The sequence below is a fragment of the Amblyomma maculatum genome, chromosome 4, assembly GCF_055883805.1.
Source record: "Amblyomma maculatum isolate TAMU_Amacu chromosome 4, ASM5588380v1, whole genome shotgun sequence".
Classification (NCBI taxonomy): Eukaryota; Metazoa; Arthropoda; class Arachnida; order Ixodida; family Ixodidae; genus Amblyomma; species Amblyomma maculatum.
The window spans coordinates 154,201,384-154,224,925 of record NC_139347.1 but is presented as its reverse complement, the minus strand read 5'-3'; the positions used below and the strand labels follow the sequence as shown (position 1 = coordinate 154,224,925).

General features: G+C 44.4%; 1 long non-coding RNA gene across 1 annotated transcript; it reads left to right on the top strand.

Annotated features, from left to right (window-relative positions):
• The first annotated feature begins 2,229 nt into the window (after positions 1-2,229).
• Positions 2,230-22,596, top strand: LOC146193323 (uncharacterized). The gene is made up of 3 exons (XR_014706441.1): positions 2,230-2,379; positions 20,839-20,955; positions 22,325-22,596. It is a non-coding gene; the product is annotated as an uncharacterized LOC146193323 (long non-coding RNA).
• The last annotated feature ends 946 nt before the right edge of the window (positions 22,597-23,542 follow it).

The following is a 23,542-nucleotide window of genomic DNA, read 5'->3' as shown; positions in this document are numbered from 1 at the left end:
TTGAATATCTCCCAATCCTTGAAAGAAGTCACGTGATTTTCGAACCAAACTCGGACATGTCCTTGAAGAACAAAGTACACTTGCATAAGTTGCGCAGCGTCGTTCCAGCCGTTGAAGTCTGCCACACGTTCGAAAAGGTCCAACCACTCTCCCGCATCTTCATCCGGTCGTCCATGGAAGCAGGGGGGCTCACGGGGTGGGACGACAACAACCGGTGCTGTAGGTTGGACCATTGTCAGCGTCGATGCCTTCAGAGATCGAATAGGGTCCGGCAGCAGACCGTGTTCAGCCCTTGAAGCCGGCGACTGGTTCGGTAGCCTGTTGGCTGATCCTCCAGGGTAACAGGAAGAAATTTGGGGTCTTGGTTTGAAGGATCAAATGCAGCACCTCCACCAGATGTCACGTGGTGGTGACAAGGTCGATGACACAAATGAAGAGTCAGTGATTGCACTGAAGAAATTCTTTATTGGGCTGGCTTGCGCCCGCAAGAGAACTAAGCAACTCGGCGGCGGCGATAGCAATAATCGTGCTCGTCGATCGTCGAACAAAGAATGCCCGTCGCACTCATCAACGCTCAATTTAAAGGCTGCTCAGAACAATCTAGATAACGTCGCAAACTGCTAGTAGCACAACCTGGAACATTGTAGAAACATACGCGAGTGATCGGAATCTTCGAGACAGATCTCGGCGGATCGTTCGCGACAAAGAAAATGATAACGCGTCATATCAAGACAACGAGCATGAACAAACACGGGATACAGAATTGATAAGTGCGCCAGAATACCAATGATAAGGCAGCATGCCAGCGGCTGTCGAACAGGAACAAATAAAGATTTAAACAGTTGGCGGCAATATAATTTTCTGGCCTAATTGACCACCTGCGCTCTTCGCAGTTCCTGACATTGATCTTCCTGCAGATGCTAGCAAGTTGTTTTGGTGCAGGAAAAACGAACTAATACTCATCCTGTTTCCAAGGTGTTGCAAAAGATCAGGAAAAGTTGAGCAGGCCTGGTGTTGAAGTCGTCTTTTGAGCGCCCAAACAACTTGCCAGCATGGGGAAGAAGATCAATGGCAAGTACTGTGAGCTAAGCTATCCAGCTAATAAATTAGGGACGGGAAATATTTATTTAGTTATCAAAGGCCTGTAATTGTTTCGTTGGCCACGCCTTGTGAAAAGAAATACATTAGTCAGACTTGCCACTGACTGTATCAGAGTCTGAACGAACACACGATAATGTGGCGTATATGGTTAATTCAGGTCTTTTAGAAGATATTGTAGGGGCTGCAAACCAGATGGTTAAGAAAGAAAAATTGTGAACGGATGTTGTTAGACTGCGGCATCATAGGAAAAATCCGCAAAGCACTAACAAAATTCTGGGGACTCAAATGATTGAAAAGCTGTAGAATACTTGTATAAATGCGCCCTTGATGCATTTTCAAAAAAGGTAACCATTTACATCAGGTGTGAAGTCTCACATGTGCAGCACATGTTTCGACCTTTCGTGCATGTTTTTGGTTTGGGAAAATAAAGCATCATTTCCTACTGCCAGCAGCTATGAAAGCCTGCTTGCCTACCAATAAAATGTTCTTGACACTTAGCCCTGCTGTGTCTTCTGTTCGTTTGTGATGCCGCTTGCTCTGTTATAATAGAAACCCATTGTGTTATACGGTCACACTAGTCGCTAAGAACAGATGCCGTGTGTTGCTGACATCAAACGAAACTGGCCTCGAAGGCTTGCTCATACCTTCAAACAGTGGAGCTTGAGGCTAGGAAACAGGTGCAGCTTTCTCTATTTCATTTCTGTTAGTGCAAAATAAGAAAATAAATTACCTCTAGTACAATGGGCAGCAAAAGGCATTCATATGATCTTCCTTTATTTTTTCAGCACTGTTGTGTAGCCGCGCACATTGATGATTAGTAGGAGCTGTTCTATTAAACTCAAAAGGTACGTATAATAACATACGGTAATATTTTATACTGTGTGCTCCTGTTGTAATACCGGCGTGATCTTCAATGATATTAGCAAGTATATGTTCACACAAATATTCTGGTGTCAGCAGCATCGTACGAAATACAGGACAAAGCACAAAATCCCATTGCGAGAAATGTAGATAATGGCTTCTAAAATTGTGTCAGAAATAAGCTGGCATTTTTCATTTTGTCTCTTCGGACACAGCGGACAGAAGATACGTTTTTCTTACTTCCTTTGCAACCATGTTATGTTACAATCACTACCCTTATTCAGAAGGACATAAAACGCACGACAGCTTCGTACAGCCGCATTGTACAGACAGAAAACCAAGGAGGGAATCAGGAACGGTCGACGGGAATGAAATTTCCTGCAATTCCACTTCTCTTCTGTTTTCTTCTCTTGGTCGGTGAGCGTTACATGGGTCCTTTAAAGTCTTGTTTAAAGACCGATTTATATTTAACCCCTTAACGTTTATTCTCCAGCCTCCACTACATGGAAACGATTTAAATTTTTCGTTTTTGTGTTACTCAAATAAATGACATAGTTATTATGGACTATAACACAACTAAATGCAGTAAGCTATGTAGAGCATTTGAACGCCATGACCCCAATTTAAACACGCCGTCCAATCAGCAGAAAGTGGGATCTCAAGGGCAGCCCTCTCTTGATCAAATATAGGTACAGGCATGAGCCCTACAGTGACGATGTGGCGTTTCCAGTCGGAGCTGTGTCAGCCCGAAGTGGGTGATGCAGAAGCATCGTTTCATTGAGTCCAATGCATTCTCAGATATGGGTAGTCAACACAATTCGTCTGTCGGACCACTTTGGACATTGGAAGCAACCCTGAAGTCGAATGGTTTTCTTTCCTTTTCGGTTAGCCCTTTCCACACCGACACAGGAGCAAAGCAAGCTGTAAAGAGGCAAGCCCTGTTGTGACTCGTCTAATTCTTCCCCCAGGTGCTGACGTAGCTACTACGCAGACCCCGCGCGATCAAAATGCTCAAAGGGTAGCTTTTATTATTAAGATCCTGCAAAATGCTTGAATGTCAGTATTTTACGCAATAAAGCAATACGGGCAACCTACACTGATTCTTTACCGCCGCGTAGATTAGCCAGCACCCATTAGCCCAGCAATTTCTACTTAGAAAATGTTTATGTGAGCATTTAACATACCTAAAATGATTTACGCTTTCTGCAAGAACACACACAAAAATGGGTGTTTTTTGAACCCTACTTAGGAGTCAAGAGTAGCAGGCTGCTGACTGCGGCCCAGTAGAGTAGTAGAGTATTCAAACTGCCAGCTCAATTGTCAGGTGAAATGCACTCTGTATCGCTGCGTTCAGCTCATAAATAATGGTCACAAAGATGGCATTGACTGGCCATTTCCTGCATCAAGCTGCAAGAAAAAAAGAGCAAACGACGTGGCTGAATGCAGCTTCAGTTGAAAAATAGTGCCGTAGCCCTACTTCACATCATCAGCCGACGTCGAGTCTATAGCGGTGCTGCTGGATGCCCGTTTCACTCTGTTTCGGTTCGCATTGCATAGCAGTCTGATTTCCTCGCTCTTCAGGACTTTAGCAAATTAGTTTTTCTTCAGTTCAGAAGTTATTTTATATCGCATTGTTATGTTTTCGAACTCCCCACTGGGACTTACAACCAAACTGAGACAATTGAAAGTTGAATTTCTTATTTGTGGTAAATATATATATATGTATAGTTAAAAGCGTTTTCCAGCAAATGTTGTCTGCTGCAGTTGAGACTTTGTTCCTGAAAGTAATGTTTCCTGCACTAAACTTTATATTAAAATGTTTCTTAGTATTCGCTGAAACAACCGCATATATCAAGGTACAACTCTTGCTTGAGCTAGCTGGTACATAATCCTGAAGAAATACGGCGCGATGCACGAGCGCAAAGAAGGCGCACAAGCTGGACCTGTGAAGTGCAATTATTATATTTTATTACTTTTGGCATGGGTGACTTTAGTTCAATTTCCGGTGTTAATTAGCTGTACTTTCATGTGTGAACCGTTCTTTGCGACGATAGAGATTATGCGTGATAGAAAATACGTCTTTAATATTTGGCTTCTTTGCTGAAAAAGAGGTAAGTCCAGCAATACTTCTCCTGTGATGTTTATGGAAAGCAGAAGACTGTGCATAGGAGGATAACAGTGCAAAAGTTGAAGCCTTAGCTACAGTGGTAGCGTTTTTCGGAAAACATTTTTCTTTTATGGCCATATTCTGAAAATTTCAATTTTGGAAGCAGGTAGCGGAGTGATATATCATGTTGTGAATTTAAGCATGGAGTGAAACATCACACGAACTTTCATTCTTAAGAAGCAAAATAGCAGCATTGTCATTTCACCATGCAAGATGCGAATAATATTGATAAGATAAAAATTGCGGTAATTACAATAGCCTCAAAGCTTTCACTTTCACGTTGCGAGTAAGAATCGTTAACCTTAAGTAACCCTTCAATTTGTTGTACATTTGTTTATTGATTTTATTCATACATACTACAGCACTTGCTGGGGCTATTTCAGGAGTGGGGTTGAGAAATATACATACTAAAATGGTATGGTTATAAAACAAACGTAATGAACATGTTTACATAAATAATAGATATAATATGGTACACAGATTGTAAAATTGAAGAAATAACCAATACACAACGAGTACAACGCAAAACATAAAAGGTAGGACATGGCTTAGATGACTGACAAAAATTTACGCAATGGAAGATACCGCCTTATGGCAGAAATTTTGTTAAAATCTTCTATTGTCTGGAGGAAAATGTTGTGTTTTAAAATATTAGTACGGGCGAAGTATGACTTTAGATTAAAGCTATGATGACTTTTAGTTGATGGAGAAATATTGGAGGTGAGGTACACACTAGGTGTTTCATGGTAAGCTGAATTAACTGTGCAATTCAGTAACTGTAATGGATCCATATGAAGCCACAAGGACAGGGGTGTTAGATTTAAAGTTAACGCCACATAAGAAAGTGAAAAATGTCGATCGTGCCGATGCTATATTAACCCGACTGCTTTTTTTTTTATTGGTCTCGATTACGTCAATTTCGCAATGCTTGTGAGGATTCTGGACTGGAGATGCGTATCAAAGTACTGGACGAATTAGGGATGTTCTCTTTGGTAGCTTAGTGCCTTTGGAATATTAGGCAATGTTCTTCTCAAATATCCAAGCGATTCGAGTATTTTAGAGCAAATGAATTTAATAAGCTTTCGCCCAGGGCATCATAGCAGTACAAATAACACCGATAGTTCTTTTCGGAAGTCCTGGGCAATGATGAGACTTTCAAAACATAAACACTGAAGGAGCCATGATGTTAGTAAGCGACATCCCTACACTTTAGGTAAAACTTAATTTCATTTTCAAGGTGCTAAACTAAGCACGAAAACTAACAAATGGAGCATTAAGCTGCAAATGATCTTGAGCTGTATTATTACGTGATATAAAACAGGCTTCCACATATCGTTTACTGGTGACTTCGTATGGCGAGGTATGTAGTTAAAGTATATTTTGAGCAATAAAGGCCGAACACCGAAGCTTGAGGAACGCCAGATGATACATCGTATATAAATTAATGGAAGTATACGAAGCGAACTATGAGCGGTGAGAAAGAAAATGAGCAACCCAACTAACCAAGCGAGGATTTTTTGACTAGACTGCAGTAGAGTGTCAAAAGCTTTACAAAAATCTACAGATATAGAATTCACCTTGGCTCCCATATTCAGGGTACAGTCAAGATTATGAGAAAATTCCATTAGTTGTGTTACGGTGCTGAAACCGTGTCTGAAGTCATGTTGAAAATGCGACATGTTATTAGATTCCAAAAATCCTATTATATTTTTACGGACGAGGAAGAAGCGGGCAGTGGCGCCGGCAAGAGCGCTCGAGCTAGTCCGGCTGCGGTTCATTAAGGGGTTTGGTACCCGGTTACACGGCTTTTTCCATTTTTGGCAAATATCGCAATTTTGACTAGTTGCAAACCATTGAAACTTAGTGGATGCATGTAGATGTATTTCTGCTTGTTTCATCTGAAACGTCGAATAAAAAAACGAATAAGATAAATTTTCCATAAAAAAACTTTTACTTCAGTGAAGGAATATTCAAGAGATAACTATTCTTCTAGAGCGACGAAACTGCTCGCAAATTTTTTTTGTAACACCAGGTTTTGACTTAGTCAAAACAAATTTGCTTGCTTCTTTCCAGAAATACAATTCTTTTTATATTTAGCCTTCTAGCTAAGGTGCTTCGGGATGGAGAAAGTAGTAAATATAAAAACGTTTTCATTCAAAAGTTATGTTTTGATTCAGTCTCTGCGATGAGCACTCAGGAACCGTTGATTGAAGCTTCAAATAAAATTATTTATTCAGTGCGGAGAAAATGTTCCCTATACACGTAAAAACAGCTTTTCTAGAAGTCTTGTTTTAAAGATTTTACTGCTCGCCCATCCGCCAAAAGGCACCTAGGACGTAGTCGGCAGGCACCTAGGGCGTAGTCGGCAGACTTCTTTTCAAAACCTTTTATGGCACTTGCCTTTTCAGCAAGGATCCCAAACTCAACCTTGAGATTTCGACCATTCTCCATCCGATTGTGGGCTACCTCGCAAAACACTCCCTGTTTTATACCAAGGGCTTCTTTGTTTTGTTGCCATCATTGTAGAAGCTACTTGCGTCATACACAGCTCCTTTTGCTGTACAAAAGCCTACAAATGTCGTTTTAGGCCACCTGCTCCAGATCAAGTTATTGCGAGACTCGTTAGCAGTTGCGTGCGTCTATGAAGGAATTTCCTGAGGAGCTGGGTGCTGCAAGGCCTTGAAAAGCTTGCTTGATGCTTGCCATCCCTGCTTCCGGAAGTGAGCGCGTTTGTAGGCTTTTGGAGAGTCTAGAGCGAGACTACGCTTGCAGCGTAGTCTGGCTAGATGGTGTGAACCAGCGGCGCGATTTTTGAATCGCTTATGGAGCAGATACGAGCACGCCATCTGCTAAATATGTTCTCCGTATGGGGAAGTATTTGTCGCCCCTAGTTGCGAAAAACGTGGTATTGAACACATTTTGGGTACCATCTCCCTTAAAATCATCTCACGGCCTGCCGCCTCGTAACATTTTGGTGGAGGTTCGGGGTGCGTCATTATCAATCGTCATCCTAGCTGGAAACTGCGGCGCCCTGTGTGTCTGCTTCCGCCATCGGCAGAAGGTTCCATGGAGCCCATCGCCTGGCTGTTCCCCAACCTGCCAGACTGGAAGTGACTTTGCCGTTCTTCGGCCCCGCGTCCTTCGCCCCGACCACTCGACACAACGCAAAAACCAAATGATCCCACTGACCCGACACGCCACCCACACGACCCCGAGACCCGACTGACCTGACCAGCCGACTGCCGAGAAGCTGACTAGAAGACCCCATCGACCTAAGACGACACCACATATGAGGACATCCGCCGTCCATGCCACGCGATGCGTTTCTGGGCTTCGACTATCGGATATTGGCTACCTGTGGAGCGGAAGCGTCTTCATGTAGGCTTCATAGGGGAATCATTGTGGCAGCAAGCCGTTATCGTCTTCCTTTCCTCATCTTTGTTCAACAATCTAGTCTCGCTCACCGTCATGCCATAGCATAGCCTCCTTTATACTCTGTGCCTGTCAACGGGCCGCGCGAACAATAGAGCGGCGCCGTCGAGTAATGTGGCGCGGCGCTGCCGCTTCTCTCGCTGAGGGTGCCGCCGACGTAGGGGGGCTCTCAAACCTACACCATTCACTTCCCGCTTTCGGGTACCGGCTATAGGTAAATATACCAGCGAGGTTCGATTAGTCGGAGGAGGAACGTCGGAAACCATCTAAGTCCACTTCCCAGCCAAAGATTGAGCAGCTTCCTCCTCATCCTCATACTTCCCTGTCTGTATTTCTGGGCGTCATACTTTCCCCTATAAAGCGGAAGCTCGCTGAGCGACGTAAACATCGTCACGTGATCGGAAGGGCTTTAAACCAACACCTTTCTAGTCTCCACTTTTTGCAGAACGACGCCCGTTTATAGTGAGGCGCGCGATGATAATTGTGCTGGCTAAGGTTAGGAAGGAGGACAGACGGTCCATCATAGGGGCACAGCAGCTTTTGTGACAGACCCCGCTTTCTTACTGGCGACCAGAGTAAGCTCAAATCGGCCAGCTCGTAAATGACCTTGAGATTATGGGCATTGTATCGTGGTTTAAAGCGATCCTGACAGGCCAGGGTACAAATTCGGGCAAGCTGGGGGGCTTCTTCTGTAAAGCAGATTGTCTTGACTACCGAGGGATCTTCACACTACCGGCAGAAAACGGGATGATGGTGTCCAGTTGTATATTGTAGTGGCGAGCGTAGGGCAGGAAGAGTGACCTGTGGTGTCATGAAGGGCAGTTTTAAAAGCGTTGGGTAATAGCATTGTGTAGCGAAATCGGCGGCCATAGATTCCTGTTTTGCAACAGTATAATTTCTCTGCAGCTTACTAAGGGAATGAATCGAGTACTATACGACGTGCTCCTTGCTGTCGCAGCGATGGACGATAACGGCAGGGTGGTATGAGCCTCTGTGGGCGCTGAAGGATTGAAATGGTGGAGCAGAGGTTGCAACGTGAGACGAAATTTAAGGTCACGGAAGGCGGCGTCACACTCAGATGTCGACTTGAAAGCTACATCTTTACGAAAGAGGCCTGTCAGGACGTTCGCGATGTCAGCACGGTCAATCAAACAGCGACGTATAGAAATCTGGGAAACTCCGTAGTTCTTTGGCGGATTGGGGCGCCTTTGGGCGACCGCTGCTGTCAGCGGGATCAGGTCTGACGCCGTCTTTATCGACGAGATAAACGGCACCTCTTACAGTTAAACACAAGGTCAGTTTTGCGCATACAGTCTACCACAAGAGATAAACGGTCATTTTGCTAGTTGAACGTTTTCCCCAAAAATTTTGATCTCTTTAAGTAACATATACCTCCTATTCTAAACCGCGGAGTATCGTGTCCATGAATTGTGCCATGTAGTGGGCGTATTGCAGAGGCTTAATGCCATCACATAATGTTCGTAGTGGCCCTCGGGTGTAACAAACATAGTCTTTACTTGGTTCGCCGGATGGACAAATATTTGCCAATAGCCCGGTCTGAAGTGAATGGTGGAAAAGTAGGAGGGAGAAAAAGAGAGTCAGTAGCGTTGTCTATACGGGAAAGGGGGTATACATCTTCCCTAGTGACCACATTTAGACGACAGTAGTCAAGAGGAAAACGCGATATCCCGTCTTTATTCGTGACAAAAATTACGGCGACGGCCCAAGGACTGGATGACTTTTGAATTACAAATTTCGTCAACATCTGTACTTGTTCATTTATCACTTTTCGTTCAGACGCGACTCCACTTGTAAAACAGTCACTGTTTTCTTGACGCCGTAGCTGATGAAATGAAGAGAGAATGGCGAGTCGCTACAGCATGACGCATGTTTCATACCTGTGGGAAGAACGCTAGATTGGGTGGAGCAATTCACTGCCCAGAGCGCAGAGCGGCCGTTGGCCACAGGTACCGTTGCATAGCCAATCGGCATTTTTTATGCAGATGGGTGCTTCGGTTCTAGAATCGCCTCAGGCATGTCGATGGTGGCGTCGCAGCTGGAAACCTGTGCGCATGCAGCCGAAGATGGAAACACAACAATATTTTCAGAAACACAAAACATACACACACAAAAACATCAGTTCTCCATCAGACCAGGGTAACACATATGCCGACGCTAAGTTCACCAGTATAGCAGTCGACATTAGCGCCACACAACTTCAAAATTGTTGTCTTATCTGATATGTGTCGTCTGGTATTAGCGGGTCCGTTACCTTAGGGTTGTCCTTGATACATTGCTCCACCGCAACTGCTGCGGTCCCGGGCATTCTTTAAGTCCGTTGCATTAACGGCAGATGTAGCTGGCCCACTCGGCAGATCCAATGAAGAAGGCGCTGAAGGACTCCAAGCTAGCTTTATCGACCAGGTCCCTTTCGGAACTATCATACGGATGGCAGAGGCCAGGTCGCCAATCCTATGTCAGCAGTGTCAACAGCGGTCACCATCGCCGCTCCAGCCAGACTTCTGAATTTTGGTGTTATCGAAGTATTTTTATCTGTTCGAATGTGCATCAGTGCTGAACCACGTCAGCCACTAAGTTGAGGCTTGATTTACCGATAAGCAAATTATAATTGTATTCGGCAAGCCCTTTATCCAGGTGGCCGACTTTGTCATCTACCATCAGTCGAGGATATAAAAGCTTGTGAAGCTTCAAGACTTCCTTGATATACTTCGTCCATGTTTCACCAGGAAGCTCAGCTCTTTGAGTGAGCGCTTGTTAGCTCGCTTTATCGCATCAGTCTCCGAATCATTTTATGATCTCCTCTAGGAAGCTGTCCGATGTGCTGAACGTGACCTTGTGGCTTTCGTACCAATGTAAGACCGTCTCAACCAGCTCGAGGACCATGCCGTCTAGCCATGCGGAGGAGTCCCACTTACTGCATTGGCTTACCTTCTCGCAATGATTCAGCTACTCATCCACGTCTTCGTTGGATGAGCCTGGTAAAGAACGTGGCTTCTGATGATGCTGCCATGAGCTGATAGGCAAGATCATCGGAGCGTCGCCGCCAATAGACATCGTAGGCACAGATGGCGGCAGGCCAGCAAGATGGCCTCTTTGGAGCGGTTCAAGTGGGGGGTCCATCTTCGGGGTTTATGGTGAACGGCGACCTAGCAACTCCAACAAAATTGTTACGAATAAGGTTTTATTGACCAGAGGACGAATATCGGAAACCAGCTGAGTTAACTTGCAAGTCCCAGCACGAGCCACAGCTCTTAATCATTTTCTCCGGCATCTATTTTTGGCCTCACCAGTGGTATAAATCACTCACCTAATTCCTGAGCCTTAGCATGCTGGTAAAAGACACAATATAAAGTGGGCATACAATCTACAGCTTATGCAACAGATACTAGTCGACTTGATGTTCATTCGCATCGTAAGCGTTCTCATTTCTGGGCATTATTCAAGTGACACGGGTTTCTGAATTAACTGAATTTTCAACATTGATGTGAATCATGGTTCGTAATCTGCTTGAGTAACCGCCAGCTTTCGTGCGATGTAACAATTTGGAGGTATGGCTTTTATAGCACGTCGCAAAAAAATTGCGAAGTTGCGTTTTGTACAAATGAAAGTTTTAACAGTTTTACCTGCACTGTACAGACGTCAATAAAGAAAAATATGTTTTATTTTGGAGACACCTTTGTTGAGGCTTAGTGTAAATCTGCTATTCATCAAAAAATTTTCGAAGTTTAGCCCAAATTGCTATTTTGCACATCTATGTCAGCATGTCCTCATCTTTCATAGCACAACATCAATACGACTGTAGAAAAACAGTGTTTTTATCAATTTTTTTATCCACTCTTGCCGGAAACAAGGAGTACTTGTTAAGCAACCGCACGACAAAAAAAAAAAGACAACAGAAAAGCATAAAATCTGGACTTGTCAATCTTGGCGAACAACGCTGTCACAAAATTGTGAAGAAATCGCTCAGTTGTGAACCACCCCCGAAACCTGGAACAGCAAGATGTCTAATAGCGCATGGAAACAATAATGGTGACGAAAAGGCGTAATATAGTGTGACATACAAATGAGCTTACCAAGCTGCACAGCACAAAGAGCCCTGAAATGCTTATTGGGCAGAATAGGCTCAAAACTGGATGTCAAAATTGCTGACCTCTATAACTCGAGAATGGGCGGTGAAAACTCGTGATTCAAAATGTGCCGCAGTAAAGGGTCTAGAGTATAAAACTTTTTTTTCGAGGAAGGTTCTACAAGCTTGGCTTGAACACAAATTGAAAGGTAATGAGAGACAAGCTGTATGTAAAGTTAGTACTAACCTCGCTCCCTCCTTCAAGGTGCGCTTTATAAAATGCATGAAACGGAGCAACATAAAACTTAGTGGGCTCCAGTGACCATGTGTTGAACTTTATAAAGCCAAACAGTCCAGAACAGCTGTAGCAATTCATGTGAACACAAGAGATAATTCTGCATTGGTGTCTCAAGGGCAGAGCTTCGTTATTGTGTGCATGTAAATGCAGCAGAAGTAACAATGTCTGCTTATGCAAACTGTTTAACCAAAAAGAAGGGAACATGGAAGCCTCGCATATTCATACAAGGTTCCGTAATATAAATGACAAAAACAAGCGGCCACAAACCCCCCTTTTATACTATGACAACACTTTGGGTGAAAACAACAAAAAGCGAACAAGATAACACTTATTTTCGTAAAACATTTGCCCCATAACTTCAGATGTTATTAAGGAAAGTTTTCGTAGACTGCATACACTTGTTGTAACATTAACGTCATCAGGAATGCCATTACAAATCAAGAGCGACCCTTTAATAAACACAACTTAGCCGGTGATTAGATTTCGCTGGCATGTCTGTGTACGAAGGAAAATTAGGGAGAGAAACATGGAAGCAGACTGATGAGGAAAATAAAAGAAATGAAGGGAGAGACACATACGGCCATTGAATAGCTCCAGTAACTATATTAGTCGTTGCGCATAACTATTGCGTCACAAAGGTAAACTGAAGTGTGTACCATTAGCAGCCCCTGTCTCCTAACAAATATGCTTTTATTAAGTGGTTCATTAAATGATAGGATTTTATAAAGTTTATGCGCCACCTTTAAAGTGTATATGAAGTGAAAAGGAAGAGGGCAGGTTGAGCTAAAGAGTGGTTTGCTGGGGCTAGACAATTTTGAGTATGCAATAATATATTGCTTTTTGTGCCCAACGATCACCATTACAAGATACGTTGGCTATGTGTTACCTCATGACTCAGTGCAGTACAAGAGTATGCGGAGTATAAATAAATCTGTTTCTCACGCTTACAATAAATAATTTCAACTGTATGCTAAATTTGTTCAAACTAGTTTTACTTGATTCCTCAAGTGCATTTCAGACTCAAAGTGCGCATTAAGGTACTTGAAATTGTTTACAGTTTGTATTGGCTGGTTATTTATGCAACACAACACAACACAACAAAACATAACATGTTCATAGTTCAAACTTTCCTCCTGGAGCGAAACAAAGTGTATTTACCTTTCCTAATGTTAACTGATAGATTGTTGTTAGTAAATCAGTTGGGAATAATTTTTAATTTGCCTTTTTTTTATTGGGAAGCTCGTTTATTGTCTTCCCTATAAATATTAAAGCTGTGTCGGCGGCGTAGATCAATGCTTGAAAGCGTTTGGTATGGATGGAAATTATTAACATACGACGAGAACAAAATCAGTCTTAGAACTGATTCCTGCGGGACCCCCCCTTACCAAGACCTGCGCCTCAGAAGTCACGTTATTGATAACGACATGCTGTATGCGGATTGAAATGTAACTGATACTCTCTCTCGAAATTTATACTTACTTTATCTACAAAGATTTTATGGTTACCCTTATCGAACACATTTTTAATATTGTCACCAACACACGTAGTAAACAGAAGAACAACCGAGCTGCCCTTTTTAATCAAGCGAAGCCCGAGACCAACGAGGACGACGCTAAGCCACGCGCCAAGACATTCGGCCACTTGGTGGCGCTAGAAGATGGGCAGCAGTGTGGCATTGCCCCCCTTCAAGAGGCATCTACCCAATGCCGCAAACGGAGGGGAACAATAGAAAAGGGGCAAGTTATAAGGGAGTCTCTGGCTCTGGTTTGGACCCTTAAACGGTTTAACGATTGCAATATGGCTTCATTCTGGCGACGTGAACTATTTCAGATTTCGGATGCCGAGAGGAGCGGACAGTGCCTTGTGGTAGCGCCTCGTAGTTCACCGCGCTGAGGCGGCGGAGCACCTCAGCGCAGAAGCTTTTCAGAGCGCCCTCGCAACCGAATTGGGCTCCATACCCAGACTTGATCGCCGGGTGTGTAAGTCCCCTCTCGTTGTCGCAGGTTGTAACACTGGGCGTCGTGTACTTGTTTGTGCCGAATTCGCTGTCGGGCAAGTTGGTGTGCTGCTTCTGCGTCATGAAAAAAATTGTCAGCCCCCCCGACAGTGGAGGGAGCAGAATCCGGAAGAAGCATGGCATCCAGCATAGTCAAAGATTCGCGCCCATGGACCAAATGAAATGGAGTAAAACATGTAGTTTCCTGGACCGCAGTGGTTTGTATGCGAACGTGATGTATGGCAGAATTTGCTCCAAGCTCCCATGATCGTCGTCTACATACATAGAAATGATGTCGGCAATTGTCTTGTTAAGCCGCTCAGTTAGTCCATTAGTTTGAGGATGATAGGCAGTTGTCTTCCGGTGCCACTGAATCGAAGGACCTCGCTCGTGAGCGCCGACGTAAACGAGGTTCCCCTGTCAGTTAAGATGACTGTTGGGGCGCAGTGACGGAGTAAAATGTTTTGAATGAAGAAATGCGCGACTTCCTCTGCGGTACCAGGGGCATGGCCTTGGTCTCACAGTAGCGGCTGAAGTAGTCAGTGGCAACCGCTATATACCTGTTACCCATGGAGGACTTCGGGAATTGGCCCAGTAAGTCCATGCCTACCTGTTGAAATGGAAATTTCGGGGGATCCATAGGCTGCAAGAGGCCAGCTGGTTTAATGGGCGGTGTCTTCCGACGCTGGCACTCACGGCAGGTACGGACGTAGCGGTGCACAACGGCAGCTAGCCTGGGCCAGTAGTAATTTCGGCGTATCCGTGCTAATGTGCGAGAAAAACCGAGGTGGCCTGAAGAAAGGTCGTCGTGGCACGCACGAAGAACTTCGTCATGAAGCGTGGTGGGTACTACTAGTAGATAAACAGTTTCTGTTGGACCGTAGTTCTTCTTGTAGAGCACACCATCGTGCAAGCAAAATGACGACAGTCCGCTCCTGAAGAGCTGAAGAGGAGATGACACGGTTCCTTCGAGGTATTCGATGAGGGGCAAAAGTTCAGAATCGGCCCGCTGCTTTCTGGCTAAGGTGGACGTCGTGATAACGCTGACGAAAGCGGTACCATCGTCGGAGCCGTCTGTGTGGCATGGCAGGGAGTAGGGGCGCGGGACAGACGGTCAGCATCACTGTGTTTCTTGCCGGACTTGTGCACGATAGTAACGTCAAATCCTTGCAACCGAAAGCTCCATCGAGCAAGCCGGCCAGATGGATCTTTCAGGTTTGCCAGCCAACACAGTGAGTGATGGTCGCTCACGACACGAAACGGACGACCGTACAAGTACGGATGAAATTTCATGACTGCCCACACAACAGCGAGGCACTCCTTTTCCGTAGTTGAATAATTAACTTCAGAACGGGACAAAGTGTGACTGGCGCAAGCAATGACGCGTTCTGCACCGTCCTGCCACTGAACAAGGACCGCACCGAGGCCAACGTTACTGGCATCCGTGTGCAGTTCCGTGTCGGCCTCTTCGTCGAAGTGGCCGAGTATAGGCGTACATTGGAGACGGGATTTGAGTTCCGTGAAGGCTTTTTCCTGGTCGGGGCCCCAAACTAACGGTTCTGCGTCTTTTGTCAGGCGGCTCAGAGGCTGAGCGATCTTAGAGAAATTGTGAAAAAAGCGACGATAGTACGCGCAGAGGCCGAGAAATCGACGCAAGCTTCGTTTATCTTCTGGTTTGGGCAACGAAGCGACAGCGGCCGTCTTTTCAGGGTCTGGGCTAACACTTCGAGCGCTGACAATGTGGCCGAGAAATTTAGGCTCATAAAAAACAAAGTGCTATTTTTCGGGTTTTTGAGAGAGACTGGCAGATCGGATGGCATCTAAAACAGCGCGCAAACATTTCAGGTGCTCGTCGCACGTGTCCGAGAAAATTACAACGTCGTCGAGATATACGAGCCATGACTGCCACTTCAGGCCAGAGTACGGTCACTCGTTGAAATGTGGCAGCAGCCGAGCGCCAAACGGGAGCACTTTAAACTCGTACAAATCGTCTGGCGTAATAAAAGCTGCTTCTCACGGTCTCGCTCGTCAACCTCTATTTGCCAATATCCACTGCGGAGGTCAAGTGATGAAAAGTAAGTGCCATGGCGAAGGCGATCGAGGGAGTCGTCTATGCGCGGCAAGGGGTACACATCCTTTTTTGTGACGTTGTTGAGGCATCTATAATCCACGCAGAACCTCAATGTTCCATCCATCTTCGCGACGAGGACAACAGGCGATGCCCAGGGGCTAGTCGACGGTTGGATAACGTCGTCCTGGAGCATTTCTGTTACTTGGCGGCGGATGGCGTCACGTTCTTCTGAAGACACCCGGTAAGGACGCCGACATAGTGGACGTTCGTCGTCGGCAACTATAATTCCGTATTTCGTTTATGGCGTCTGTCGGACCTTGGAAAATGATGCAGAACAATCGCGGAACAAATTGACAAGATTTTCTATGCAGCGTTTCTGACTGGGCAAGAGGTGCGGATTCACATCGGTCTGAATGGCTGTAGGCATCGCATTGTCGAGGTCTGACGTGTTGGATAAAGCATATTGGCCTGTACATTCTCCAAGTTCTTCAAAATTAGCGACCGTCGTGTTCGCCGTCAAATGTTGGGATGCACACGTGAAGTTTGTCACTAACACTTCGGCTTGTCCATGGACAAGTTCAACAAACTTCCGCTCTTCGTCCCATTGATTGAATTCGGCCACTTGGTCAAAACTGGCCAACCAGTCTTCGATATCCTCGAACCGGTCACCGTGGAATAATTGCGGTGACCGAGGTGTGAGAAGGACGTACGGTGGGGCGTTGCTGGAATGCCTACTTGTCTGGCTGCCCGTCGTAGATGTGATGGCTCGTAGCGGTGTTAGTGGTTCGAACTCAGGTTGTAGGCCTCGAAGGCGACGGTTCGCTTTTTGGACGGGAGTGGCGTCTGAGCGTCGATGGCAGCGTCACTGACCTCTTCGGGGGCGACGTACATGGGATCTTACCCAGCGCAATCGACCAAATGTCACCAACACACGTAGCAAACAGAAGAACAACCGAGCTGCCCTTTTTAATCAAGCGAAGTTCGAGACAGACGAGGACGATGCTCAGCCACGCGCCAAGACATTCGGCCACTTGGTGGCGATAAAAGATTGGCAGGGATGTGGCAATATCTATATGAAAGAGCACTGAACATGGGTAGTAGTGAGGGAAGCCTCAGTTCGCAGGTCGAGCCAACGTTTCGACAAGTGGACTTGCCTTCGTCTGATCGCTCAGGACTTGATCGCTCTGCCCAGACGAAGACAAGTCCACTTGTCGAAACGTTGGCTCGACCTGCGAACTAAGGTTTCTTTCCCTCTGTACTCTTTTTCAGTACTTTTCCATGCCGTGCAGCCATCTTGATTTTTTTTACCTAGATTTGTAATATCTAGGTACACACCTATTGCAATGTTGTTGTCATGGAGGGATGCATTTATAGTTTTCGTTAGGACAAGAACAGCGGATTCGTTGATTTTTGCCGGTTACAACCATGGTGATTAGGCATATATTACTCTTCTTGAGTCTAAATTGCTTCACGCCTGTACATAAAATAAAAAAACGGTATTGATAACACTGAGGACTGAATTTGGAATATAATTATTTACTTCCGACCGGCCTTCTTCTTCATGGATAGGTACGCCTTCAGCTACCTTTCTGTTCGCAGGACGTATTGAGCTTTCAATAGAGTGAATAAACAGAGGTGATAGTTGGCTGGCCAGTAGATCAATAATGTTTATATTATTTTTGCTGGAATCCGGTCAAGACCTGGTACTGTGCGGATTTTCAGTGCGCTAAATACTCTTATGTATTTCATTAACCAAGATATAACTCGTTACATAACTATTTTCAATGGGGCATATCGAACGGGTAGGGTTAGATGTGTAGATACCCTATTGCAAAAACCAGTGCCACTGGGTCCCAGCGCCCCAGCGCCATACCTGATTATGGTCCCAGTATGACGCTGGAAACTGGACGCCCTGGGACGCGGCATACTGGGACGCTTCGCACTGGCGGCACTGTTCACCCGGAGAAAAATAGGCGTGGGATAAAAATTAAAAATTAACGAAACAAGATGAGTACCAAGGAAGGCACGTTATTTAAAAAGTGATTGTTAAACGTTTTTCACTACATTTTGATAAATCACATCAGATTTCACATGTTGCTTGGAGCGAAGGCAGATCGCATCATTTACCACATCGCACATTTTTCTTGTATTACCATTTGTTTTTGGGAGGAAAAATGCAGTATTATTCCTTTTTTCTGCTCATTATAAAGGCTGTGCTGTTCATAAGAAGCTTAAATTTGGCTAGGTGAAAGTCCTTAATTTTTTTCTTTTTCCATTTCTTATACCAGCACTTCTTTTTCTATAAGTCATTAAATTGCATCTCCTCATTCAAGGGCAAAATTTTTATTATGCTTGTTAATAGTTATACTTGCAGAACTTTTCCCTATTATACACTGAAGAACATTAATGTGTCAACAATGTGAATTCTATGTCAACATTACTGTCATATTATGCAGAAAAGCCTGATTTCTCTAGCAGGTTTCGAGGCAAGCCATGGTTTATTTTTGTATGTCGATTGCTATGAATATGCCCGCAACCTGAGGAGCTCCCGTCTGCACGGACACAGATATGGGCAAGTGGTCACATATTGGGTCAGAGAGTACACCAGCACACACACTGTCATCTATAGCTATCAAGTTAATTAAGTGGAAGGATTGCAAAACGAATGTGTAATAGTTTTGCGTCTCTGATGTCATATTAATATTCAGTTCAGTTCAGTTCAGTCGTTCAGTCGTGTCCGACTCTTCGTGACCCTATGGACCATTTCACGCCACGCTTTCCGGTCTCTCACTATCTTATTAGTCACCGACAATAACAGTTCTGCTTTATTACCCATGCGACAATAGGCAAAGCGATCTTTAAACTTCGGAGTGAAGCACGTTAATGACGAAGTTGGGGAGAGATACACCAATCCAATCATTAAGCCATTTGCAAGTTTGGTGGAGTGCTTCTATATCATCGCCACTGACAGAGGCTGTAGACAAAACCTGAAATGCAATGATATCTTCGACAAATATTTCTACGCCGCCTCCCCTTGCGCGTGAATGACGTGGAGGGAAGATAATTTATATCCGGGCAGGGTCATAATTACGCTTTCATTCAACCATGTATCGCTCACAGCAATTAAAGCAACAGTACAGCTATGGCGCGAAATATACCAAGTCAACTCATGGAGAATTTTACGTAGGCTTTTAAGATTATAATCTATATTCAAAAGTGTTTTCCTATTATTTATAATTTGGCCTCTTTGAGAAATGGTGATTAATTTGTTTGTCGAAAGCAAGATGCTAGTCTTGATCTACTTAACCCCCTTTCTCTAGGTTTTCTTCTGTGGTGGTATGTAGAACAGGTGACTTCTTAAGTTTTCTCATTAACATATTCCCTTGATCCACACAGATAAACTTCTACCCTTTTCTTTCTTGAGCTGACAGGCTTTAATCAGTAAATGCTTTGTTTCTACATAATGGTGTTCGTTTACATACAGATTCATCTCCCTAAATTCCAAGGTCCTTAGTACTAAACCTTTTCTTCCTAGCCGCAAAAACCACTCTGTCTCGGCTAGTCGTTGCACAAAGCACCCCAGTTACGTTAGGTTTACCCATATCCTTCAACCACACCCGGTGCACTACATCAGTGCCCTCTAAGAAAGAAACATCGAAGTTTGAGCGCAATGGACTAGCCCGCCTTCCGCAGCTCTTCGCCTTGAACTACCGGAGGACCCCGAATTTCAGCTTTTATACTCTTGCTATACTGTTTTCTCTCCGTGATCGCCTTCCTGGATTCTCTAAGTTCATGGTTAAGTCGATCTATTTCTGTTCTGTTGCCAGCGTCCTCACACTTCATCTCACCAGGCTCTCGGCGGAAGCCTTCTGCATTTTGTCTGAAATTCTCGATGGTTTAGTTGATGTGGTTCATCAACTCAAAGGCATCAAGAAGTTCTTTTCGTATCTTGGCATTCGAGCTCGTCACCATTGCTACCTCACATTTCATTTCTTTCGCGAATACATCAAGCCACGTGACAAGGTGTGCAAGAACAACAACTTCTTTCATGATGTTAGCTATTTCTCTCCAATTGTTACTGCAAAGCCTCCAAGTTCTTTCCGATATTTTCCATTCATATTTCAGTTCAGCTGCTACAGCACAATAGCCTGTACCCGAACCATCCAAGGAATCAATGAGGACCCCAAAGCGGTAAAACGCAGTTTTTCAAGCAGCAGGGGCAGGAGGCCTGAGGTACCAACCTTTGAGTACAGATGTACGTCGGGTTAATATTCGGTCTCCTTCGCTGCCGCTGCCAAAATAATCTGGCCAGCCAATAACAATACCCCCGTGGAGTGGCGATAAGAGTCTAGTCCCCAAGTTCTGTCGGAACATGGCAGCTCCCACAACGGCGGGAAGCTCAACAACAGTACTTCGTCGAAGAACTCGCTGATCACTTGCAGTTCTGCAAGCAGTTGAAGTTTCACCTCGAAATAGCCACGTTTCTGTGGCACTGCGAATACTAGCCGGTATAGCTGTGAATGACAGGGGGCCTGTCAATACAGAAGAACGTCGGGTTAACGTGCGGTCTCCTACGCTTCCGCTGAAAACTTTTGTGTCTGTTATGGATACGCATTTTCTATTGCAATCAACGACGTGTTTAAGAAATTGGGGGCGTTGATACAACAACCGTAAAACCAAGAAATGCTCATTATCATGCCATCAATCATTCCAGGCCTTCAGGTCTTGTGTGGCAGTGTGTTCCCTCTCAACGAAGAGTTCATTTATTTGGTCGTCTAAACACAACACAGAAAAAATCTCTCCTTTGATCCCCGATTCTGCGCAGAGCATTGCCTGGCCAACCAATGCACTCGGTTTGGACACAGATGCGTGGCCAAGAGTCGATGTCCGCGTGGCAGCAGAAGAGGGTACTCCGGCTGTCGTGGGGTGTGCTGCGCCATAAGTAAGAACCAATTTCTTTTTTGGGCGACCACTAACGCATTCATTTAAACTAATGAAATGTCGCAGAACAGTTTGCTGGTTATCTGGCTCCCAACTAGTGAAGCAGCTATGACAAATATAAACACTATACACGTCAGATACATACCGCCTATTAAAACCAATAGTTCCATCTAAAAATGTGTTTCGTGTATGCTTGTGCTTTCTTGCTCCTTGCTCAATTCTCATTCTGCAAACTAGTTATTAATATTATTGCTGAAATTATAGCTGACATGTTATCAAAGTCAATCTTTTCTACTTGGTACTATGCTGAGAGGCTACTACTATTTTTACCTGTTGCAGCGTTAAGGATGCGTCTAAATATGTACAAAGCAACCCAAGAGCATTTCATGTGATGTCGCCTAAAGCGGACGCCGTACTTTTGCATGTGATGGGAGTCTATAAATTTATTTCGTGCAAAACCAGACCTTTCATAGTGCAACATGGTCGTGATAGCGACGTATTCGCCTATGACAAGTGACGTGTGTTAGTCAGTTTACTTTAATCTTAATAAAGTAACAGATCTGTGCAATTTATAATGCCCGCTTAGCTGGAGTCACTGATAGATGGTCATGTTTGATGCTTTTAGGCTAAACGTCCACCAAATAGCCCAGAGTTCTTGAGAACACAAAGTTAACTAGCCTGCTTCTGAGGTACACCCCGTGCAATACTTTTACATCACAGTTCCAAATCTTCCAAAGTAGAAAGTAGCTCTCGTCACACCACAAATACGAATTTGAAATCCCAGGTCTGTTTTTGAAAATAATTGTTTGGAAGGAGAAAACCGGTCCATACGAGCAAACGTCTTGATGCATTTGAGAGAAATATTACCGCTAACGAGTGTAACAAGTTTTAGATATTATTTGTAGTCCTAAAGAAACGACCCTTGTAGCTACTGGATGAAAATGTGGGCCTACTGAAGCAAACTAAGTCCTTATTTCTTCTTTGGAATCTAAAAAGCAATTAATAATGCACGAACAAATGAAACGTCAAGAAAGAATTTTAAACCACGATAAAAAATGATGACTCTTTAATCTGGCTAAGCTCATTAATGAGAATAGGAATGTCACTTGGAAATCGCAATGAATATATTTGAGAGGTTTAACTGCAACTTTTGCGATTCGCCTCGAATATGTATTATTTGCGCATTTCACTTCTCTTGTTCATGTTTGTTTCCTTTGTTACTGTCCGTTTACCGGTGGTTGAATGGCTCGTCCTGAAACTATTATTTTCCTGTTAGTTTTTATAGCCATTGAAGGAAGTGTAAAGTGTATTCGGTAAAAGTTTTTTCAAAGTAAATTGCGATCTTGACCTTCTCGTTTGTGACTGCGCAGGGCCACCGAGCTGCCGTCGCATTGGAGGGAATTGTCTGCCTACCCGGTACAACTGCAAGGTGTTGTCTTATACATACACTTGCCCAAGAGGACACAAATGCTGCACATGGCGGCTCAGTTGAATTCTGACAAACGCAGAGCCTAGGAATTAAACCTTCTAAATATCCATTTTTCGACTAGAAAATATGTTCCAACTATTGAAAACAAAAAGGCGATGAATTGTGTTAGAAAAACGGAATAAATATTTGGCAAAAATTGGCTCAAATTTTCGTACCCTGAAATACCAGGCGAAAAGTTCTTAATCCAATAATTTTTTTTTTTTCTGGTCAAGAACAGAGTATTTGGAAACCGTCCTTCAGATTAGGTTTCAAGTGATGTTGCAAAGGATGCTAAGATAACTGGCAAACGGTTTCAATGGGTAGACTGAATGCTCCTGAAAATTCTCTAAAGTTTGCTTGTTCGAACAAAAAGTTATTTATTGTGACTTTTTACAGACAGCCTTTTTGCAGTTCACAGGCCAATTGCTCTGTTCATAGCGAAGGAGTTTAGACCTATTGCTTTGAAGACTATGCGTCCTAACTAAGGTGAGAGGAATGGTGCCATTGGCTGTAGCCATGACAGCTATGGCGTCATGGACGTACGCAGTTTCAGTAGCTGCAAAAGTCGTCTTCACCTGTGCTGCGTTAACCAGTGAGCTTTGTGACTTGGGTCTATGTAGTGTGTACTGAATGTATCGTTGGCACCTAAGTGCCAAAAGTGCAGTGGATGGCCCGATTTCAAATTGCAGAGTATTAGCCTAGTCTATGCTTCAGAAACATCATATAAAAAGGCGGTGTCAACGAGTACCGACCGACTGCGCAGCAACAGCGTAATATCCCCATCCTTCTAGCATCGACTGTTGTTGTGGCGTGTTGTGAATTTAAGCTATCATGAGTCAAAAAAGGTGTCTCCTCAGCCGCATCACGATACAGAAATTCACAATGGTTGCGTGAAGCACCGGATGACGCGAGGTTACCGCAAAGGTACCATCCGCGAGCTTTGCGGTCGATGACGCTGCAGCCATGGGCTTCTCCTTGGTCGTCGCTGTACCGTTGTTTGTTTCGAACCGCAGTGACTGCGGACGGCTCTGTGGGCTCGGCCAGCCAAATAGCAGGTATTTTACAGTTAGCACTACAATATAGTGAACGTTAGGAGTGCATTATAATAAAAAATAAGGTT